Source organism: Cornus florida, unplaced genomic scaffold (assembly GCF_030987335.1).
Source record: "Cornus florida cultivar Cherokee Brave unplaced genomic scaffold, ASM3098733v1 CherokeeBrave_3.0.0_Hap2_Chr06, whole genome shotgun sequence".
Taxonomy (NCBI): Eukaryota; Viridiplantae; Streptophyta; class Magnoliopsida; order Cornales; family Cornaceae; genus Cornus; species Cornus florida.
The window spans coordinates 55,445,049-55,463,532 of NW_026775576.1; positions in this window are offsets into that span (position 1 = coordinate 55,445,049).

Below are 18,484 nucleotides of genomic sequence, written 5' to 3' on the forward strand. Positions count from 1 at the left end.
GATCTCTTAGGACGATCCCTGCTCTTCATACTCTATAGTATAAGTGTTTAGTGGTTTTATAAATTTTAAAATATGGTGCCCACTTGACATTATTTCTAAACCTAAAGTGTTGTGCATTATTTTGTGCACACGCTTGGTCGCACCATAGTTTTGGAACCCGGCGATTCACAAGCTCGCCGGAAGAAAACGGTAATTCAGAAATTCGCCGGTAGGAAACGCAACCCAGAAAAATCAGTGAAGAACAGCGACCCATCGTGACCCAACCAAGATCTGAAGCAAAACCAGTCGAAATCCAGCCAAAATCGCTGGAGAGAATCCAGCCGGTGCCGGAAATCAGGAAGAGAAGAACCCAAATCGTCGAAAATCGCGGCCGGAGAAGATTCAGCCTTGATCGCCGTTGGAAGAAGCAGCCGCGATCTAAATCGCCGAAAGGAACAGCGAACAGCCGCGACGCCGGAAAGACGAACAGCCGCGAAATAAAAATCGCTGGAAGGAAAACGGTGATTCACAAACTCAAAAACCGTCGGCCAAATCAAAATCGCTGAAAGAACAGCCGATTCGCAAACAGTCGCGAATCGCTAGGAAGCTCGCCGGAAGAACCCAGCTGCGACCGGAGAAGAACTTAAACGTCGGCGCTGCTGTTTTTCAGGAACGGCAACCCCACCCTTGTCATCGCACCCAACAGCGTTTTATAAAGGAAAACAAAGCCGCCGGAATTGAAGGCCTGCCACACCGCGATTCCCGACAACAACGCCAAAACTATGGTGCGACCAAGCCTGTGCACAAAATAATGCACAACACTTTAGGTTTAGAAATAATGTCAAGTGGGCACCATATTTTAAAATTTATAAAACCACTAAACACTTTTACTATGGAGTATGAAATGAGCAGGGATCGTCCCAAGAGATCTAAACAATTATAGGTTTTTCAGAATTGAATTCTACTTTAGTGCTTATGTGATTGCTAAAAAGGTTTGGTTTTGTGATTAGACTAATTTTAAACTTAATAATGTAAATAAAGAGTACAGTATAAAAGATTGGAAAGAGACTTAGGGTATAGGATTCACCACTAAGCACATTCCCTAACTCATTAACTTTTAACTAATTGGGGAATAAAAATGTGTAATCTAGAATGTGGCTAATAATTGCAATAAAAAGTATAAACCATCAATTTCAAGCATGAATCAACTACCTAATGACAATTAAACTAAGTTTAGTGTAATTCACCAATTCAAAGCATGATTCATCAATTTAAGTTACAATTTCAACACACATTAATCTAGAGGGTAATGCAATTGTGACAATAAGTATGGATTTCAAGCACTAGTATGGATTGTCTACTTACCTAGGAATTAAATTGCAATTAAATTAGTTAACTTTAAATTAAACTAACTAAGCCTGAAATTAAACTATTTAGACAAGATATTAACCTAATTTTGTAGTACAACCCATCTAATAAAAGCAATTTCCATCAAATCAAAACACAATTACATCTAATTAATACAATGTATAGCCATCACAAGATTCAAGTCACAAAGAAATCAAGTGTAGAAATTGATTATCATTCAAAAACATAAAAGACAATATGAAATTGACATAGACAATCAAATGAAACAATTAATATATATATATATATATATATATATCAAGGCTATAACATAAATTACACAAATTAATCCCCAAAAGTCAAGAGTTAAGAATTAGGTTACATGCTTGGGGTTTATCCAACCCTAAGTTGAAAAATCAGCCACTCATGGTTGATGGATGCAAGATGTCAACAAGCCCCATCCCTTGATTCATCTGGCTCCTCTTCTTTTTCTCTGAGCTTTTCTCAAGAACCCTAGCTTTTTCCTCTTTGTCTTTTCCAGAGAGAATAAAAATATCGATACCGAATACTAAAAACTTAATAATCAAAATAATATTCACCTAAATAAAATAAATACTAACTCTAATCTAATGGCTCACTGGGCCTTAAGTAACAACCTTATTGAAGCCCAATAGTTCACAAAATAAGCCCAAACAATAAAAAAAAAATCTGTAATGTTGCCAAGTCCTGGGGGATCGATCCCCCACCCCACCCTAGGGGATCGATCCCCCAATAGTTGGAAATTTCCTTTAAGCCTTATTTAGCTCCATTTTGGCTCCGAACTAATTGGTTTGCTTCTTCATCCTTGGGAACATCATCAAAGGCCCGAGATTGACCGCTTTCAAAGAATAAACACACTATACGAGCAATAGGTTACGACCTCTTTTTTTCATTTTCTGAACTTTTTCTAAATATCTTTGCTTGACTCCAAAAAGGCTTTAATGGATCGTTCTTAGCTCATTTTAACTTTATCGCCCTGAAATACACATAAACATAAATTAGGACTAAAACATGAAATTAAAATAGATGCAAAGACTGAAATACCCTAACTTAGGTGCTGAAATGTGCAACATTTAAACACTTATCAATCGAACTTCCCCAAGTACAAGAAAATTCAATTTCCAGCTCATTAAAAGTTGTCTCATATCCAATCATTTGAGGGAATATTGGAGTACGAGCCCAGCTCATTGGGGGTGATATTTAACCTACCTATATAAGGAATATGAGCCATTCTTGAGAGCATATAGATATACATACTTATATAGATATACATACACTAGAGACACAATTTCCATATCATGTTCTTAGAGAGGAAGGAAAGAAGAGAGGAGGCTAGAGACACAAGCTTGAAGTTCTTCCATCAACCAAGAAGAAGAGCAATCTCTGCCATGAAGTTAGCCCTTGAGGGTTGGAGGACACCATCCATGAGTGGCTAGACATCCTCTTGGGGCTAGAGTTAGCCCTAAGCATGCTTTCTACATTTTGATTTATGTATTTTTGAGGGGATTTGTATTGTGATACATGTTTTGACATATTTATATACATAGATCTTGTTTATTCAATGATTTGTGTGGTTTAATGCTTCCAATTGATCATTTCATTCTATCCATATGTCTATGTATACTAGAACAGATTTTCATGTGTTTGTCTCTAGATTTTGTATTATTGATACATGTCTATGTGTATTGATGCTATGGATCTAGAGATTGTCAAGACATAGTGCTTAATAGAATGCCCTTATGGTTTATTTGATGGTTCATTCTCATTTTTTGATGGATTGTGCCTCTCCCTTAGTTTAATTAGTTTAATTTTATGTCATTAGCTTAATTGTAGTGTAGTTGTAGTTTAGATGTTAAATGGGAGGACAATCTATGCTTATTGTTTGATGTTCCATACTTATGAAAACAAGTAGCATATGTCTCTAACCTTATGATGTGTTTGGATTGTGAGCTTAAAGAAATGATTAATGACTTAGTTTGATATATTGTGCTATCTACCATGTTGCTTAGACAATATATACTTAATTGGTCATCCATACTTGTTGAAACAACCACAAACACACACTATAGTTGCAATACATGTTTCCTCCCTCATTAATCATTCATTAAGGGTGTAGAAAAGCTATACTTAGTGGTGATCTCTAAATCCCAAGATCTCTATCTCTTATTTTCTCTCCATTACATTTAATTATTTACTTTAGTTTAAATTACATATTTGTATAATTCAATCACCAACCAATCTTTTGATCACTCGACCTACTAACCCTAATCTCGATTCCACAACCTAATACGACCCACCAATCCCTTGGGACGATCCCTGCTCGCCCTCACTATATTTTTAGTGAAAGGTAGTAGTGGCAAATTATAAATGTAAAACTTGGCCACACTCATCATAGTCTAACATCTTCTCTTTTTGCATAAACTTTTTGGTAAACCACGGCTTAAACCACCAGGTTGATCAAGTCCTCGCCCAAAAATCGGAGGATATAAAACAATTAATAATAATCAAACACATAATATAAGAGAAAAATAAAAATAAATAATAACGCTGAAGGGAAACAAAATGATAAATAAATAAACCATCTAATAAAAATCCTCCAATAATATCCATCGCAATAATAACCTCCAAAATACAACTTAAAAATCTGTAAATCAAGGCTGGACCCCTAAAATCCCATAACTGAAAGTAATAATAATGTTTAAGTCTAGTGAATACACTAAATGAAGATAGTATCCTACATCAATAACTCCGGAAGAGTGACGATGAATGCTCTCTGATCTGCACGAACAATATCTAAGTCTGGAAGCTAGTGATGTGGACTTGAAAAATATAACAGTGATAGGTCAAACCCACAAGCAAGTCATCTTTACTACAATCCAATTCAGAGAACCGATAAACAATACATCCCTAACCAAAACTCATACATATATATACACACTAATAGACTCTCCATTATGTATAGGGCAGCCTCAACCCAATAGAGGGTATCACCTGAGAAATCGCGCACAAAGTGGCCAAGAGTCCATTATGCTACCATGGCAAGCAAATCACCTATACACGCTACTCGTCTCCGACAATATACGCATCAGTCTTAACCACTAATTCCGAGACTGCAAACTCATATCAGACCGTACATATCTAATATAATATCATCCACAAAGCCATATCCAACAATCGTATAATGTAGCGTGTTTAGACTTATTAGCCAGCCCATCTACTCATCAAATCATCAAAGCCATATCTAATAATGGCACAATTTATGTGAGACTAAACTTAGTGGCCAGAACACATATTCCATCACATACACACATTGAATCATAGTCATATCAAACAACGGCAATATATCACGTAGAACAAAGCTTAGTAGTCATCTCAAAAATTCCATCACATATATACATTAATTCTCAGCTTAACCATATCTAATAATGGTAAATCATATAAATACGGTCATAGATCGTGTTTGTAGATCATAAGTACACCAGCATACATAGTTATAATCATAATTCGGGTCAATGCATTTAATTACCCATTCGAAATATCATAATAAATTAATTTACATCTTATTAGTTGATTTAATTTTTTCCATCATGACAATATAATCCAATTTCATGTATTTAAGGCTTATGGCGATATTCCCAAAGCTTAAGTACAAGCTTGGGACCTCCCAAATCAGTTTGGAGTCATTAAGGGAAGTTTTAGTGAAATTTTAGTCCTAGGGCTCGAGCACAGCCTTCTAGTGCTCGAGCTCTACCCAGTGCTCGAGCACAAATCCTCAGTATTCGAGCACTACCTCGAGTGCTGCCTAGGGTTGAAGCACAAATCACAGTACATGCTCATGCACTGGTTCCCGATAGTAGGTTTTTAAGATCCTAAATCAGCATCTAAGTTCCCTACGATCCCCATAATTAATGTTTAACAAGAATCCAAATTTATAACAATTAAAACAAATATTTAACCCATTAATTTGTAATATTTAACATTGTATATACCTATATACACACATATACAGATCAATTTTAAATCAAATTACAGCATATAAACATGTTTAATTTCTTAGTTTAGATTCCCTAAAGCCAAACAAAAAATGTAGAATTTATAGGTGCTAAGGAGAAGAGTAAAAAATAACTCGCCTTATGATTTTCAGATCGAAAATCAAACACGAACTCTCCGGCCTTCTTTTCCGACTCCAGCACTTCTTCCTAGGCCAGCTTACTCCTTCCTTCTCCCTGGCCTGGCCTCCCTTTCTCTCTATCTCTCTCTCTCTCTAGTCGTCTCTGTTCTATCTCTCTGCCACCCCTCTTTTCCTCACATAAAACCCTCTCTTCTACAATTGTATCATATATATTTGCTACTACGAACCCATAGGCTAATATAAAATAAGCCTAATCCTCCTAGTAGTCAGACATCCAAATAAATATACGTATGTATGTATGTATACATATATATATATATATATATATATATATATATATATATATATAACTATGATGCACAAAATAATATAAACATGTAATATAAATTATAATTTATATAAATACATAGATCTATGTATATATATCCACATATATAAATAACCATGGGCTTTAAGCCCAAATAGTCCATCAAAGCTTTCTCCAATACCCCAAAGCCCAAATACTTTGGCCCAAAACCATTCAACCCAAATCCTTTACTAATTAAAACATTTAATAAAATAATTAAATAGGAAATTAAACAATTAAATAAACAATTAGAAAAAATAATGGCAATTAACACATCACAAGTAATTTAACAATTAAAAACAAATAACCAAACAAGAAATCAAATAACCAATTACATTAAAATAATAATTAAATAATTACACAATAAATAATTTAATAAACAATTAGCTAAATAATTCAAGTAAAGCAATTAATTTAAATAAAATAAATCCTTTTAAAATTAGTAATATTACAGAAAGGGAGGGCAGCAAGATTTTTTATTTACCAGAAAGACACAAAAAAAGAAGATGAATAGTGTTTGTAACTATACATACATATATGTGAGTATATAGATAGAAATGTTATAGACAAAAGGGTGTGTTTGGGTATAACAGTAACATAAGATTGTGTTTGGGTGTACCAGTAAGTTAAAGAGTTGTTTGGGTATAATGGTTATAATAAGGGGTAATAGAGTTATTTAATACTCATAAGGGCATTGTGGTCATTAAATATGTATTGCGTGTCGCGTGCCCGCACTTGATCATTTTAACGGCAAGAATCAACCGACACGTCGTCGGATGGGGTCATTTACAACAAATTTGTATAGTTTCAAGAGTTTTTTACAATTTTGATAGTTCAAGGAGTTAGTTACATGTCTCTCAATAGTTTAGGGGTTTTTGTTTTTTTTGCATTTTATCCTATAAATTATATAAATAAAATATTATAATAATATAATAGATCAATCAGGGGCGGAGTCAGGATTTTAGTTTAAGAGGGGCACAATGTTAAGAAAAAAAACTTATTTAAAGGAGTAGAAAGGAAAAAAAAAAAAAAAAACTTATTTAAAGGAGTAGAAGGGAAAAAAAGTAAGAAAAATGATAACTTAAAAAGGAAATAATTAATTTTTTTTTTTTTTTAAGGAATTCGAAGAATAAATTAGGAAAAAACTAAAAAAATAAGAGATAATTTTAAAAACTAATAATTTGAGGGGGGTCATTATATAAAAAATTCCATATATACACATATAAAATATAAAATAAAAAAAATTTTATATTTATAGTAGACGGGGCCAGGCCAGAGGGGGCAAGTGCCCCCCCTAGGCATATACTGGCTCCGCCCCTGGTAAATAATATATGATAACAAAATATACCAGTACATAAACCATCAATAAAAATAGATCCCATTGAGAGAGAAGAGAGTAGAGAAACTTTAGCCTGTATTGTAATGGAGAGGACACTATGTGCAAGTTCTGATTAACTATGGATTTTTCTTTTTCCTCAAAAATTCAAGCAATATATATATATATATATATATATATATATATATATGGTTTATTCCAAGCCAAACAGGCTAAAGTCGTACACTTGGGAAGGCCCAAAGAAACAACATACGTGATCCAATAGTAACTCAACTAGGCCCACCAGGCCCATACAATCAACAAAATCCATCAAATCACTTTCTAATAACTTTTGATTCATGATTCTCTTATTTTATTAAATCTAGTAATGTTCGAGGATGTTTCATCATAAGAATTGTGGGATTATTTGGGAAAGGAAAATGATATTTTAATTGACTTTGGAAGTCCAAAATTTTTAATCATAGGAAGAAAATAAGAAAGAAATAAAAATAAATAATATGATTTAATATGAATCCTACATTATAATATTTTTGTGTATTGGGTACATGTATATAATTCAATTTTAATTTTTTTTTTTTTTTTTTTTTTGCAATTTGCCGCATCAAACAAAGCTCAGAATATAAAATCGTTAGTATAGATCAATTTAGGTTTGTTGAGCTATTATGTTAGATCCAGTTGTCTGTAACAGATACAAACTGAATTGAATTTACTAGAGTCAATACCCTATGAACACCTTCTGTTTTTTTCGGTAATTATTACTATTTTTTTTTTTTTGGGCAAATAACTTTTTTATTGTAGAAGATATTGGTGATGTTAGGTTAAGAAACTTTAAATAGTGAGAAAAGTTATTTTTTTGGATTAAGAAAAGGAAAAATGTGAGCTTGCAATATGATGCTGACATGCATACTCCAATATATAAGACAAATTATTTGGTAATGTTTAAACCTACAATTTGGTTTATTGGTGAAAATTGTGCCAATTTAAATACGTACTCTATTAGATAAATTCATCACCACATCAAATAAATTTGGTGCTACTAAAATCCACAACTTTGTAAAGTCTTGAACCTCTTTTTTTTTTTTTTTTTTTTTTTCCTATAGATAAATATATCCATACACAAATGTCCCAAATGATGAATTGTCTCTGAATAGTTACGTATCAAAAAAGGAAAAAAATTGGTCTCTGGATCATTATTTGGTTTTCTCATTGAAAAATAGAGACTTGGTAATCTTCCATGGTATAGATCCATTTAAAACTTACCTTGTTTACAATCTCAAGACATTTAAAACTTATTTTGTTTACAATCTCAAGACAGGAGAAGTTTCTTCATTGTGGAAAAAAACAAGTGATGAGAGACATATATCTAACATATACAAATTCTATGTCAACAGCTTGATTTCACTGAAAGGCTCTTAGCTCTCGTCTTTTGCCTAGGTTCGCAAAGCAGACTATATGATCTCCACAGACATGCAGGAGTTGAATATTGCGGGCCAATGAAGTGCCAAGGACGGATTTATGAAAGGCTCAGTGGAGGCATCTGCCCCTACTAAATTTTTTTATTATTATATTTTATATCTCTAAATTTATAATTTTTTTGTATTTTTACTCATAAAATTTTAAAATTACCCCTTCTAAAATTATGCAAATACCCCTCTATATAACACCCCAATATGAATTCCTAAATAGAAACAACTTCTTGTCCAAACATATCAACGTTAACATTCTGTGATTGAGTAATTGAATGACTTAAATCACTCCCACTCCCCACCAAGTTAGCATAAGAAGATTTAGCTCAAATATTTAACTTGAAACTAAAGTAAATCTGAGATGAGTTGAATCAAAAATCTGAGACAAGTTGATTCGAGACTAACAAATTATAGAGTAGATATGATAATGCTCGAAAAGTGAGATAAATGAATTAATTTCCGTTTGTACGCAAGGTAGAAACAATCAACCACAAGATACCAAACCACCTCATAAGACCAACATCAATGTACCACCAAATAAATCTCAGGCCTTCTTACCATACCAAACAAGAATTAAATTAGTTGTTTCTTTTTGAAACATGTGAAAAGGAATGTCGCAAGTACAAAGTTGTTTTTAAAAGAAAAATAAAAAATAAAAAATAAAAAAAAATAGCCTTATATAAGTAAGAGGGCACCAAATAAAATCAACTAAATAGACAATGACAATGAAGTTCCAGTCGAATAGAGTCTGTTCCTACGCATGTTATATCTGAATATTTTTTAATAAAAAGTCATTCTAGTTTATATCATAACTCTTGCAATTGTCGATGGTTATTTTGTTTGCTTTTAATTTTTTTTTTCTGAATTATATAAATTATATTTCTTCAACCAGAGGTTATAAAATTTACTTTCCCCACTAGGATTCTTAAATTCATAAAAGATTTTGATATTTGTGAGAGTGCATATGCTCACAAGTTTACATTTGAGAGAAGATTCTACCATTGTTCCTACTACTGTATAGGAAAATTTTAGAAAAGTTGTAAGAGAATTTTGTAGAATTCTAAAATATCTAGGATTATTTAGAGGAGTCTTCTAAGGAAAAGATCTTAGCCATTGAGTAAAATGTATCCCAACCAACCATCAGGAATGAGCACGTCTATATAAATTCTAGCGATAGTATTATGACCTAAACTAAAATTAACCAAAAAATTGACACAGGTAGAAATGATATTAGTTTATATATATATATATTTTGAATGGTTATCTGATAATATTTATCAAACTACTCGGTGTTAAAAGGATATATATATGATTTGCTGCACTTGGTTTATAATTTGGAGTCCATCAGCTCGTGGATTCTTCTAGTAATTGTATGATTTTCGGATTAAAAATGACAAAAACAAAAAGATTATTTGATAGATTCTTTTCCTCTCTTTTTTTCTCAACCTTTTAAAAGGAATTGTGCACCCAAAAAAGGAAATTAAAAAGTCATCCCAATTTCCTGAGCAAGTGAGTGAATCCTCCCAAGTAGAAGGATCCAGGTGCTCCTACTATTCCTTCTATAATTGGAAATAATGCAATTGAGAGAGCTTTCCTTGACTTATGAGCACGGTTGTGCTTCAACGTGCTAACCGTTCTATTAAGCAACGGCTTGAAGATGCTTCAACTTACTAATCGTTCTATATATATATATATAAAAGTGAAAATTTATTGCAAAATTTTAAAGTTTAAAACATTAAATGTATATTTTTTATATATAATGAATAAGTATCTTTAATTTAATTTAATTTTATATTTAATGAAAAATGAAAACTACATTAAAAAATAAATTGGGAATAATTTTTTTCTTTTTTATAATTATAAAAGGAACTGAGGTTTTCATCCCATATAATATACTGTACATAAATCTCACAACTGTAACAACAAATTTTTTTTTTTTTTTATTTTGAGAGAGAGATTTATACTGAAAGATAATAAACTGTTAGCAAAAATATATACCATGAGAAAAGGGTTTGGGACACTCCTATATTATGAGACTATTAGCATACACAAACCCGTGGGCATTTTTGAAAGATTAAAAGGGCAAAATGGGCATTACAACATTACTTTATGTCAAATTTATGATAGAGGGGTGTTTTTGCACAATTTTAAAAGAATATGAGTGTTTTTTGAACACTTTTTCAAATACGGGGTAAAATTACTACGCATAGTACAATTCTCCACTCTCTTTAACCTTATAATTATACATGTAAGTGAATATGATTTTAATTCGAATCCGATTCGAATTCAATAATCCGTTAGCTTAATTAACAAATTGGACATGAATTTGATTAGTCCCACCCGTTGACATGCCTAATCGTCAAGCACATATATTTCATACAAGGCATTTTTGTCACTCAAGTCGGTCTTCGTCATATGCATTTTATTAATAAATTTGTTAGTATGGTTATGTTCATTTATTAGCTTGACAAAGTCTAATATATTCTTTTATTACTTGAGTTCGACTACATAATTTTTTCATGGTCCTACTTCTCTTAGGCCAAAATTTATGTGAAAGCATGGACCATCATAACATATCACATCAGATTTATAACAAAATATATGTGTGTATATATTTTGCTTAATGTAATTAAAATATGTTATGTTGCATAGGCAGGACCTGCTGGGGTATTCACACACAGGGAAGTATTTTCACCGATGTACCACACAATCAATCAGGTCTTCAAGTGTAAGCCACTCTCTCTGGATTTGAACACAATCAAACAAGTCTTCAATGCATCTCAAATAAGAATACCTTATTATCTTATTAATTATAAGCATTATTTGTGAATTATGTTGTAGAAGTGTTGGTATACACAGCTCATGTGCCATCGTTTGCAGATACATGGGGATGCGTTATGTTTAGTAATTAATTACAAGCATTGCTTGTTGAATGAATAATTATTTGCATATAATTGGCTTATATAAATACGTACTTGTATGGTTAGTAATTAGTTACAAGCATTGCGAGATGTTTTTGAAAATATTTTCGAAAAAGTAAGTTACAAGAGAATGAATTTTGGAATACACTATTTTATCATCTGAAAATTATTTTCATTTTGCACTTTTATGTCTTAATCTCTCATTTTTGGTATATGTTAAGGGTGTGAACCATATCATATATGTGAGTTACCTATGTTATTAAGACAATGGATCCTCTCATGTACCACTAGTGGCGGAGCCTTGTAGAGGTGGCGAAGAGAGAAATGAAATTATTAACTGGATAGCGAGTTAGATCATGTCATCATGTAGATATGATCATTTGTATATATATAGTTGAATAGTCCATTCATGGATTTTCTCTACACCCTAAACCACTGTTGAATCCATTTCTCACATATTTTTTCAATTCCGTCTCTCATGTAGTGTGTGGAAGGCAAAATAAGACATATGGATCTTTATATGAACAAATTGGCATAAAAGTTGGGCACTTTTATCTGTAAGACTATAACACACTTGAACTCTATAAGATAGAATGGTTTGTCTCGACCATTGGGGTAGTTGACTCTAGACAGTGTGTTAGTATGCTTGGAGTACACTGAACTGGATCACTATAAGATCACACCATATAATGTACTGTCATTATTTTGGTGTGTTTCTTATCTGCTAAATTCATAGGTTCTAAATTCTAAGGGATTTAGTGAACTCAAGTTTCAATACTAGTTACTTTGACTTATAAATGTATGAGATCTTTTAAGGTCAATACCACGGTATCTTGGGTAGCTAATGTTGGAGCTCTGGGAACACAAATGCTCAACATGGAATCCACACTCATTATAAGAGTTAGAATATCCCCTCGATGCAATTTAATAAGTTGATCACTGGAACTGGCTAGGGCATTTTAGTAAAATGTTTACCAAATTAATTTTCTATTATTTATTTAGAAAAATATTTATTTGAAAAAAAAAATCTTTTTTATAAAAGAATTTAATTCAGTGATCATAAGGATTAAATTGGTCTCAAGGAATATAAGAAGTAAGTATGCCTTAGGTGGGACAGTATTTTTTTTCTTGAGGCTACTTATCGATATTCGGTAGTGGAGGGGCTTATATGTGTTAGTAGGATAGGGCCTAGTTGTAATTTCTAAATCCTAGAGTGCAATTACAATACTATTGTGGTGCTTATTGTAATTAATTTGATAAGATGGATCTATCCAATTGGAGTTAGGATAAGAATCCATTTTGATCCTCATCTCTAGCCCTATCTATATATGCGATATATCTCTCAGGTTGATTATTTGGTTATTCACGCAAAAACCTAGTGAGATATATAGGGTTTCCACAAACTTGTATGTTCTGGGGTTATAGAGGTAAAGGTTTACTAGTGTTCAAGGCCGGAGGAGCAATCCAATTCACTGTTGTTCTCGGAGTGTTGACGATTAATCAATCGTTAAAAGGTATGCGATCCTTTTCAATAATTTTTGATTTGGTGAAATATCACGTGTTAAGATTCAAAAAATTTATAATCGCTTCCGTTTTTCTTTCAATTGGTATCAAAGTCACTCATGTATTTTTCATCAAATCATGGAAATGATTTTTAATTCTTGACTGTGTAGATGTCTATAGTTGTTGTTTAAATGCTATTGATGATTTTGGAATTAATTTTGATAGCATTAATATGTCGACGTGTTCGCAAAGGATCTGAACCCATTGAATTTTAATTTTTTAATTTTGTTCTTTTGTTATTTTCATTTAAATATATATTATTATATTAAGTGAATGGATGGACTATTTCAATGAACCATAGACAACCGCATGGGTTTTATTGGTCTTTCATGTATTACTATTTAATGATCATTTTGAAACTCAGTGTTTGAAACTCAGTGTTTCAGTTTAATGTGAAAAAGTAAGTTTTCACAGATTAAAAATACATAAATAAATGACATGATGTTGGTAGCCGCTTTTGGTTTCTATGGTGATCAGTGCACACCCATGTGATGGGTGTCGTGAACAATAGGTATTCAAAAGATTACCAGGATAAAATTATGATTTAGCCCATAATAAAATTATTAATTGACCATGGTTGTACGTGTCCATACATGGTTATTAGTTTGAGGTTTAATTGGAAACTCATACTTTATTTAAGATTATTATTAAACAATGAATAGAGTAGCACAATACTCTTGCTTAATACAAGATTACCTATATGTATAGGTTCACACCTATGTGATGGGCTGTTCATAAAGGGATATATATATATATATATATATATATATATATATATATATATAATATAATATAATAACTAAGTGGGCCACGCATGAGAATGACACCAAAATGCTTATGAATCTGGTATTAAACTTGTGGTTAATGGGTTTATAATTAATGAATAAAATATTTTGTTATTATATTTGTTTAGAGTTGAAATTATGCACTGTTACTGTTAATACCAGTTTTAAAATGCAATCAGTTTTCATGTTCAATTTTCCATGGACATATACATGTATTTCTGTGCATATCAATTTGATTGCAGGTGCAGATTAATTAATTTAATCTCTCTCATGGTCCAGTACAAATTTTAATTTATTATTAAATTACATGATTAATAGAGGCGGCATTGTAAATGGCTAATCCAATAAGGATTGGTTTTCCCTATTGTCGAATAGGATTTATTTATTCAATCTTGTTTAATTTTTTTTTTTTTGTAAGCCCTAAATTGGGTATAGGACAAAGCCTTTTACTATATTTTACAAATTTAGAGTTTAAGTTCTTGAAGAATTCAAGAAAAGATTTAGACAAGATAAGAGTCAATGCTTCCAATGGAGGACTTTGAAAGCACAAGAAAATCATGAGATAATTTTTAACCGGCCATGAGAGGGGATTAACACTATTTATGGTGCAACATGTTTTATATTTGCGTGCTTATATTCATGTGATGCTTATATGCTTAGATATCATGTTTAATCCATGAATTGCTCTAGTTGTGTTTTTAGTTAATTTTAAACTAAATAAAATTGAAATTATTTATTTGGGTTGTTTTGGGAAAATTAGAACTTTCCAAAATATTTTCAAATTTTTGATTTTTTGAAAATTAAATATTTTATTTTTAATTAAATTTTATGGAAAGTGTAAGATTATTCCATAGTTAAGCTCAAGAAATTGAGCTAAATTGACCCAAATAGATTAGGCTCATTGAGCCTAAAAAAAAAATTAAAATGGATTCCAATATTATTTAGATTAAAATTAATATTGTAATATGATGATATTATGCATAGGATGTATGAAATTTAAAAGTCTCTAATTTTAAAAGTTAAGTGGGAGCAAGATTTAATCTTAAATTCCACAGCCTTATATTGTCGATCTATTGTAAGGTGGAACAAGTACCTCGCCACCAATCTGATAGGTTAATGCTTTTGGAACCTTAACGTAGTGGGAGGCTTATCAGGCTATCTGATAGGTTAATGCTTTTGGGAAAGTCTGACAAGGTGATCCCAGAAGAGCAAGATCCCTCTATACTTATGAAAATGTTACGAATGATTGTGACTCGGAACATTCGTTTTGATCATGGTCAAATCATTTGAACATGATTAGAATGTGAATGGGCCTTGTGTATACAAGAAGAGTGATGGAAGCGTGGTGTTTTAAAGAGACAGTTCAGCATGGGGATATTGTTGTCAATAAGATTACATCTGCAAATAACCTTGCAGATCATTTCACTAAGACTCTACCTACTATAGTTTTTGAGTCTCATATTGAAGGGATGGGTGTTAGATGTAATGGTAAATGGCTTTGAGTGCAAGTGAGATATTGTTGGGATCATATGCCCTATAGGCCAATTATTTATTGATATTTTATTAATAAATGTAATATTCATGCATTAGACTTTACATATATTTGCATGGGATGCATTATTATCCTCAAGTTGCATTATACGTGACTTAAGTGTGTAAATGAGATTAACAAGCTAGAGATTTGGGCTCATCGGTTTCTTGCACCTTGACATGGTTCGCAATCAGTGATAAAAGTTGGGCACTTTTACCTGTAAGACTGTAACTCACTTGACCTTTATAAGATAGGATGGTTTGTCTCGACCATTGGGGTAGTTGACTCTAGGCAGTGTGTTAGTATGCTTAGAGCACACTGAACTAGATCACTATAAGATCACACCATACAATGTACTGTCATTATTTTGATGTGTTTCTTATCTACTAAATTCATAGGCTCTAAATTCTAAGGGATTTAGTGAACTCAAGTTTCAATACTTGTCACTTTGACTTACAAAAGTGTGAGATCTTTTAAGGTCAATACCACGGTATCTTGGGTAGCTAATGTTGGAGCTCTAAGAACACAAATGCTCAACATGGAATCCACACTCATTATAAGAGTTAGAATATCCCCTTGATGCAATTTAATAAGTTGATCACTGGAACCTGGCTAGGGCCTTTTAGTAAAATGTTTACTAAATTAATTTTCTATTATTTATTTAGAAAAATATTTATTTGAAAAAAAAAATCTTTTTTATAAAAGATTTTAATTCAATGATTATAAGGATTAAATTGGTCTCAAGAAATATAAGAAGTAAGTATGCCTTAGGTGGGATAGTATTTATTTTCCTTGGGGTAACTTATGGATATTCAGTAGTGGAGGGGCTTATATGTTTTACTAGGATAGGCCTAGTTGTAATTTTTAAATCCTAGAGTGCAATTACAATACTATTGTGGTGCTTATTGTAATTAATTTGATAGGATAGATTTATCCAATTGGAGTTAGGATAAGAATCCCTTTTGATCCTCATCTCTAGCCCCATCTATATTTGCGATATCTCTCCGGTTGATTATTCGGTTATTCATGCAAAAACCTACAGAATAATCGAGAGTGAGAGATATAGGGTTTCCAAAAACCTGTGTGTTCCGGGAATGTAGAGGTGAAGTTTACTGGTGTTCAAAGCCAAAGGATGAGCAATGCAATTCACTGTTTTTCTCAGAGTGTTGACAATTAATCAATCGGTCAAAGGTATGTGATCCTTTTCAATAGTTTTTTATTTGGTGAAATATCAAAAATTATTGTTGGGATCATATGCCCTACAATCCAATTATTTATTATTTATTCGATATTTTATTAATAAATATGATATTCATGCATTGGGCTTTACATATATTTGTATGAGATGCATTATAGTCCTCAAGTTGCATTATAGGTGATCTAAGTGTATAAATGAGATTTACACGCAGGAGATTTGGGCTTACCGGTTTCTTGCACCATTGTTTGCAATCAGTGATAAAAGTTTAGCACTTTTATCTGTGAGACTTTAACACACTTGACCTCTATAAGATAGGATGGTTTGTCTCGACCATTGGGGTAGTTGACTCTAAGGTAGTGTGTTAGTGTGCTTGGAGTACATTGAACTTGATCACCATAAGATCACACCATATAATGTACTGTCATTATTTTGGTGTGTTTCTTATCTACTAAATTCATAGGCTCTAAATCTTGAGGAATTTTGTGAACTCAAGTTTCAGTACTAGTCATTTTGACTTACCAATGTGTGAGATCTTTTTAAGGTCAATACCACGGTATCTTGGGTGGCTAATGTTGAAGCACTGGGAACACAAATGCTCAACATGGAATCCACACTCTTTATAAGAGTTAGAATATTCCCTTGATGCAATTTAATAAGTTTGATCACTGAACCTGGCGAGGGCAATTTAGTAAAATGTTTACTAAATTATTTTTTTTATTTTTTATTTATAAAAATATTTATTTTGAAAAATCATTTTCTAAAAGAATTTAATTCAGTGATTATAATGATTAAATTGGTTCCTCAAGGAATATAAAATATAAGTAAGCCTTAGGTAGGACGGTATATATTTTCCTAGGGCTACTTTTGAATATTCAGTAGTGAAGGGGATTATATGTAATTATTTAGTAGACAGGGCCTTGTTATAATTTCTAAATCCTAGAGTGCAATTGCAATACTATTGTGGTGCTTATTGTAATTAATTGGATATGATAGAGTTATGAGCTCTATCCAATTGGAGCTAGGATAAGGAAGCCCCTTGGATCCTCATCTCTAGCCCTAGATATTATAACCGTCTCTCAGGTCATATATTATGATATATGGCAATACAAAATATATTCTCGTACACTATCCAGAAGACAGAGAGTGAGACAAAAGGTTAGGGTTCCACAATCCTACATTGGGGTCATAGAGGTGAAGACTCATTGGTATTCAAAGCCAAAGGAGAAAGTGTTCATCAGAGTTCAAAGCCAATAAATATTGTTATTGAATTCGACGATTATTCAATCCTCCAAAGGTATAAGATCCCTTTACAATATTTCTTGATTTGATAAAAAATCACATAGGGGATCCAGAAAATTTACTAAATGCTTCCGTTGTGCCTTCAATTGGTATCAAAGCAACCCACGTACTTTTCATCAAATCATTGTGAATTATGATTTGATTTATTAATAAAATTCTATGTTTGATTTTTTTTATTCATGATCATGGAATTAATTTTGATAGCATAAATAAATCAATGTGTTATATTATACCAGACCCCATCTGATTATTGTGTACCTACGGTTTGTATTGGGTCGTGCGTAGAGCAGACACTGGTAGCAAAAAGAGGCTACCCAGTGGGAATTGTCTTTTTTTGTTATTATTATTATTAGTGTAAAACAACCCATCATATGGTCATCATTGTTTTCCATTAATAATTTAATACCAAAGGTTGTACCTTTTACATGGTGATTCACATATATATAAGGTATTCAAAGCAGACCACACATATATAAAGTATTCACAACAGACCACATTGGTAGCCGCTACCAGTATGCCCATGTGATGGGCTTGGGTACACA